The following is a 6237-nucleotide window of genomic DNA, read 5'->3' on the forward strand; positions in this document are numbered from 1 at the left end:
ATTTTATTTCCTCCTTTTCCATTTACTGGATTGTGAAAGAACAAACTCATTCGATCAAATCAATACTCGTGCCCAGAACATCTAATCTTTATTTTGCCTCTTCTGGTGATGCGGCCACACAGCACGGCAGAGGGACGTGCACGCTTGCAGCCTGGGGTGATTCGGCTGCCTGAGCAGGGTCGCGAGCGGCCATCAAGCATGCTTCGCAGGGTCCACAAGCCATCGCTGAGCATGCACCGTGAGCTGCCGCCGGAATTGATCCACGGGAGCCGTGCCCTGCCATCGGGGTTCCCTGCGGGGTCGCGCTGCACCACCGGACTCACCCGCGTCGTATCCGAGTGAGGCAATTGATTTGATCGAACCAGTAATAGTGAGGTGCAAGAGGTAGTTTAGTCCTTTCACAATTCAGTAAATGAAAAAGGAGTAAAATAGAATCATTAAAGAGGTATAATGTCAAGTAAATGAAGGGAGCAATATTGTAGGTGTCAAATTTGCGAAGCCAATCTTTAGAGTATCAAATATACGAAGGCACGTGTTTGAGGTGTCAAGAATACAAATTTCTCCTCTTTCATGCGGCCAAGTCAACATGGGCTTGGCCGCTTGGGCCTGGTCTCCAAATACATTTGAACTCCACAGTTAGGCCCAGCCTATTCGTAAGCAACAGAACCCAATCCAGCGAAATTTCCAGAAGGAGCCAGCCCATGTGGCCATGTGTGCAAGTGCAAGTTATGCCCCAAAACGCTTGGCTGGCATGTTCAGGTGTGCCAGGTCGTTCACGCAGATCCAACAAGAGAATAATTTCACACACTACCAACAAAAGTACAAAACTAGCGAGTTGTGCCAGCTTCGAGGATCTAACTAAACCAATATCAAAACATCAATCTGCCCTCATGTGCTGAGCTCAGATCAGATTCTTACCTCTTTAAACATTTCTCAGCTCCTTACAAGAAGCAGCTAGACAAGAGGTTAAGAACAAACAAGCACTTTGGGAGAAGCAATGAACTGCAAATCTTGTATTCTAGCTCCTGGAGATGGTACCATACAGCTAAATCCAACTCAATGTACTACTAAATACAAGTTTAGTACTGATCCCTAGCAAGTGCTGCTTGTCCGTGCAGCGCAATAACCAGTATATAAGAAGGTGTGATTATTGTACTGTGGTTTAATCAGCAACATTATGACTTGTCTGGTTGTAAACAAGGCAGGCGTACAAGCTGGTTATTCTAGCCAAATAGATCACAGGTTCAGGATTGAATTGTTAATCTAGTATTCCCACGTTGTGTTCTGCTCAATGTATATAAACAGGACAAACATCAAGAGGCAATGACAGGGGAGTACCATCAGCACAACATAAAATCGGTGTCCTCAAGTTGCCTGTTTGTATTCCAGTGGATGCTTCAAACATTGTGCTAAGAACGTTATGTCTGCTCATGGAGCTATATCAAGATTCAAATTGAAAATAATAAATAATAAGAAGCAAATGCATATCCTAGTAGCTACATATTTGCAGCCTGGAAGGTGCAGCAGGACCTCTAGGCTTATTTGGTAGAGCTCCATCTGATTCTCGATGGGAGTTGATTCTCTCAGATAAGTGATTCTATGGCTGAAAGTGATTGTCTCTTCTCTAGCCTAAACTCTTAAAATTAGGATGGAGAATCACTTCACAGAATCAGTAGAAGCTACTTTTTTCAACTCCTAGCCTCTTAGTTCATTTCATAGAATCACTTCACAGAATCAGCAGAGAATCACTTATCTCTGAAAAACTGTTTGGCAGAGCTTCTGCTGGATTTAGCAAAGAATCAACTCTGGGAGTTCTGCCAAACACACCCTTATATTCCCAACTCAAGTACTACTAAAAATCTAGTATAGTACCGATCCCTAGCAAGTGCAGCTTGTCTTGTAGCTCAATAACCGGTATATAAGAAGGCGATTGTACTGTAACTTAATCCACAACATTATGAGGTTGTCTGCTTGTAAACAAGGCCTACAGGCTGATTCAACCCAAGCAGATCATAGGTTCAGGATTGATTGTTAATCTATTATTCCCATGTTGTGTTCTTCTGCCCATAATATATAAAAACTGGACAAATATCAAGAGGCAATGACAGGAATGCACCATCTGGACAACAAAAATTCGGTATTCTCAAGTTGCCTGTTTTTATTCCCTTGGATGCTGCAAACACCGTGCTTAGAACGTTGTGTCTGATTGTGGAGCTATACCAAGATTCAAAATAAAAATAAATAATAGGAAGCACTAGTGGCTACCTATATGCAGCCTGGAAGGTGCAGCAGAAGCTCTAGGCTTGTTTACTCCATGGATTTCTCTTCTAAACACAAAATGTATACTTACTTGATGATGCATTTGTTGTCCGCGCAACCATCCGAAAAACTAGTAATGATACATAGAAGCAGCTAAGGCAAGAGGTTAGAACAAATAGACACAAACTAACTGTGTGGTACTTGTCTAGCTTAGAAACTTGTTAAGATAATAAGATACATTGTGATGTTTCCTATCTACGTACGTAATTGAGAATGTGTAGGACCAACGTATAGGGGGATACAATTTAACTGTGTTGTACTTGTTAAGATCATCACGCTAGATTATTCCTTCGTATTGTAATGTCATAAGCAAGTTTCAGAGCAAGAACATGAGATTCCAAAACAACCCATTCATCACAAAATACATCAGGAAATGCACCGGCGGCGCGGGTGCTTGTCTGGCAGCCGGCCGGCGTCGACACCGTCATTCTCCGACGGCTGACGGCCGGGGGTTGCGTCGTCCACCGCGGCGCGGTTGGACAAGGATGAGGCTTGAGGCCAGCGTCTTTCCCGCATTGCCTTCGACAATGGGAGGGAAGGGCACGGCGCCGCGAGCAAGCAACGGGACGGGGTTCTCTAAAAAAAAAAGTGCAATGGCACGGGGAAGACGGAGAAGGTCGCTGGCAATGGGGATCTAACTTTTATTCGGCCAGGTCAACATGGGCTTGGGCCCGGTATCCAAATACACAATGGGCTCCAGTCAGGCCCAGCCCCTCCTATTAGGCAAATTTAGGGGTCCATGTGTGTAAGCAAACAATCCCAGGGATAAGGGCCTAGGCATTTCGCCCAGGTTGCGGCCCATTTGTCTTCGATCTGGATAGGTTCAAGAGGGAACACCATTTAATTCCGGGCCTCAGATCATTTTTCAATGATGTACAAGGGCATGTTCGTTTCCACCCTCCTAAAATTTTAGCTCCTAAAAAGTAACTAAAAACTGCCTAAAGTGCCAAACACTCCTCCTAAAAAGTGACTAAAATCTTTTAGGAGCCTAAAAAATTTTAGTCCCCCCACCCCCTCCTAAAGCCTCCTAAAACCAGATCTGACCCCCACTACCCCTCATTTATTACCCTCTCTCTCCCGCCCGACTCCCGCCCGCCCGCCGCCGCCGCCCATCTCCCGCCGCCCGCCGCCGCCGCCCACCACCCTCAACACACCCACGCACACAAGCACGAGCCGGCAACGCATGGCCGGCCGTGGCCTTGGCCGGCGGCGGGGAATGGCAAGACGCGGTCGGTGATAGGCGCAGGAGCACCGGGGCTTCACCACGACCCTGTTTTGGCTGCTTGTTGGGACGAGGAGGCCGGAGAGGTGGTGTTCGGCGGCGGCGCCCGAGCTTGGGCCGACGACAATGGCGGCCGCGGGATCTGACATCCTCGGCGCCAGGAGCTACGGCGGCGGACAAGGAGTGGTCGAGGGGGAAGAGGAGGGGGTCAGGAAGCCGTGGGAGGCGGCGATTTGAAGATGGTGGAGCGAAGGCCGGGGATTTGGCCGGCGGACGGGCTCTGCTCAGCTCGGTGCTTCCTTGGCTGGAGGAGGAAGAAGAGATGAGTGAGAGAGAGAGAGGAACATGGGTAGCAGGTTGGTCGGGATTCAAGGGGAGGGGGTGGCGCCAGCGGGAGGAGGGGAGGGGCGGTCCGGGGCCGGTGGCGGGCGGGCCAAGCGCCAACAGCAGGGGCATGCAGGGGCATAGGGGAAGGGCATCTTGGGTATTTTACCACTTTATTATTGCCTTTAGTTACTTTTAGGAGGTGGAACCAAACATACTTTTAGGAGGTGCCTAAAAACTGCCTAAAATCTTTTAGGAGCTAAAACTTTAGAAGGGTGGAAACAAACAGACCCTAAATCAAATGGTTCTAGCCATCTAGGCACACCAAAATGGGAAATACAATTTGCCAAATAATAGAGAAAACTCTTCTCGGTTAAATGCAAATAAATGTGTGCTTAAAAAGGTTTGCCTATCTTATTAGCACACTTTAAGCAGTAAAAGCAAACCTATGCACCAAGCATCCAACCCTATCTGATGCGGCAAAAATAACTCCATTGTTTTCATCATACATGTCCTACACTCGATCTTCACTCCCATTTTGGTGCCCCCATGCATAACCATTTACTCCCTCCATCCCAAATGGCTATTCGTTTTGATTTTTCTAAATAAATAACTTTTACTATGTATCTACGTTGACACCGATTTTTTTACCAAATTCAACTGATGAAGATAAGGTTTTGAGAGTCGATGGGATCAGAGGAAGAGTACAGGGTGAGCATGGCGTCTCCACCAAATAAGGAAAAGCGTAGAGATTTATTTTGGGTAGTTTCTAGAATAATTGTAATGGTTCACATCATAATAACCGACTAGGACTTTAGCTTGCTCCAGGGTATAAATATAAGCCCAGGCGTTGTACCAGAATAATCATCAATTTATCAATACAATCTTTTTTCGACTTCACGCCACCAAACCTTAGGAGTAGGAGTAGAGTAGTTTTCTCGATAAGTTCCTTCTAGCGAGCAGGGCTGCATCGGCTTCGACATCCGGCGAGCTTGTAAGTACCATCATTATAAGTCGTTACGTTATCTGTATCAAAACTTTCTCGATTAGGTTCGATATTCTGATCCTTTTACTGTAAGGCTAGTTATTGAGTTTGCTTGTTTTAATTAAGTTGAATCACATCGATCTCTTAGTTGCTTCAAGCGCTCACCAGTTATCTGATTATATCGGCTAGTTTGTTCTTTCATGCTTTAATTTTTTTGCATCGTTAATTTTTCCTTCATTCGTACAAGCTCCCTTTCTTATTTCTTCACTTTGTATATATTTTACACCTTCATGGCTGGACACCTTGCATACACACATTTATAAATATACTCCTTCCATCCCAAAAATACTCAGATTTCTTGCAAATCTCGGACATATATATTTCACATTTGTACTATGGAGAAATGACGTAGGTGCCCTTAGCTTATTATATTGTGGCCTTTAGTTAGATTGGCCATTCAAACTTTGTGAAGCATAGCACAACTACTACAAGTACTATAAGACTATTGGATAGTCAACAAATCTATTTATTTGGGACAAAATCTTTTACGATGGATATATTTTGTATGAGACGGATGGATTATTACAAACTGCGTCTCCTGTGGGCCAGAGGGGGTATTAGCAGCACCGAACAGGATGTTTTATTTAGCACTAGCAACCGACATTATAATGTTAGTGTTCACTACACCTTGAGTGCCATGAGCTGATCTAATGTACACGTCCATTGGATGCGCACTCCAGGTGATGTTTGTCCCTGCAGTGCCCATATCACAATGTACGGCGCTAAGTCGTGGGTAAAATATCATGGCCGACATATGCTAACAGGAAATTCTAGAGGCCACTCATTCTTTTTTGACTATCCTAACCTCCTCTGCTGCCGGATTGACAGACACACCAAAACAATGACTCCCACGAGCTGGCGGCAAACCATTTCCAGAGTTGTTCCTCCAGCGGCGTCAGATGCCCAGTTGTGGCCAACAGGCCGGCAAATTGGTACATGGGCTATAAGGCCCAGGACGGCACTCAGGCCCACTACGTCTATTACATGACTTCGGGCCCATATAGTTCAGTACACAGTTCCTGTGGAATGGCAGATTTGGTAGACCTGCGGCTCGTGCTCTGCATGTCCGCGTGTCTACAGGGGACGCGCTGCACGGGCGGCGAGGGTGGCATGGCAGTGGCGGTCAGTACTGAGAGGGGGTGTGCTACTTTATGAGTGCATATAGTTGAGCTAGGGTACATATATGATGGAAATTTGATCTTAATCACTGACTTCGCAAAATTTTATGGGTACATCTGCACCCCTAATGATAGTATAGCTTCGCCTCTGGTGGCGGTGGCAGTGAAGGGGGACCAGGCGGTTGCGGCAAAGGCGGTGGCGGGAGGAG

The sequence above is a fragment of the Setaria italica genome, chromosome VIII (assembly GCF_000263155.2).
Source record: "Setaria italica strain Yugu1 chromosome VIII, Setaria_italica_v2.0, whole genome shotgun sequence".
In the NCBI taxonomy this organism is placed as follows: Eukaryota; Viridiplantae; Streptophyta; class Magnoliopsida; order Poales; family Poaceae; genus Setaria; species Setaria italica.